This window comes from Grus americana, chromosome 1, assembly GCF_028858705.1.
Source record: "Grus americana isolate bGruAme1 chromosome 1, bGruAme1.mat, whole genome shotgun sequence".
Classification (NCBI taxonomy): Eukaryota; Metazoa; Chordata; class Aves; order Gruiformes; family Gruidae; genus Grus; species Grus americana.
Window position 1 is genome coordinate 7,731,067 of NC_072852.1, and position 939 is coordinate 7,732,005.

Consider the following 939-nt stretch of genomic DNA (forward strand, 5'->3'; position numbering starts at 1 on the left):
AATTTTTGCACAGACAACAGGTTTCTGATGCTTTATTTTCAGAACTGCTGTGAAAACCCTAACAATTATTTCTTTTTTCCAAAGCAAAGTCAAAAACCTCAGTTACTGCTTTGAGGTTGTGGTGAACACACAACTCGCAGATTTCTCCAGGAAAAGGGAGTGTGAGGTTCTGCATGGGGGGAGTGAGAGGGAAGGGAAACAAGGAAAAAATTTTTAGGTGTCTGTTAAGAACACTTCTGAGTGGAAAAAAAGATGAGACAAGTTTTGCCAGTCTTCACTAGGAGCAAGATTTCAAATTTAAACCTCACATGATGCACAAGACCGGTTCATCTCTAGTGACTCATTTTTCATCGACAGAAGCGCTTGTAATTCGTGCTGGTAGCAGTAACGATTATCTGAGATTTTCTTCTTCCTGGTCCGAATATCAAGAAGCAAATTCCACGATCTGGGAAAAGCTTAAAAAAGCTGGCTGGGTGAGGTGCGCTCAGTCCCATTCGGCAGAACGGCATGGTGGGTCTCAGCAGAGCAGTCAGCCTGCTGCCACGGGGCAGCTTACCGTGCTGTCGGGGAAAAGCTGGGTTTCAGCATCTGTTGCATTTACAGGGCTGCTCACGAACCCCCGTCTAGCTTACAGCAGGCAGGGCCAGGAGGACTCGCGGAGGAAACAATTCAAAATCACTTTGTGCTGATAAGTAAAATAAACAAAATAAAGTGGATAATATACTTGGAGATAACCTACTTGCCCCCAACTTTGGCACGCAGGTGGAGATACTCTAGATTACCACTGGACATCACAGCTTGCAGAATTGATCAAAGGAGTATTAACAACCATCAATATAATTACACTTGCAATAAAATAAAAAAAGGGAGTATTTCTCCTCTTTCCAGTTTGTAATTCATCTAGGAATCAAAAAAGTTCATGCACTTATACAAGAGCAA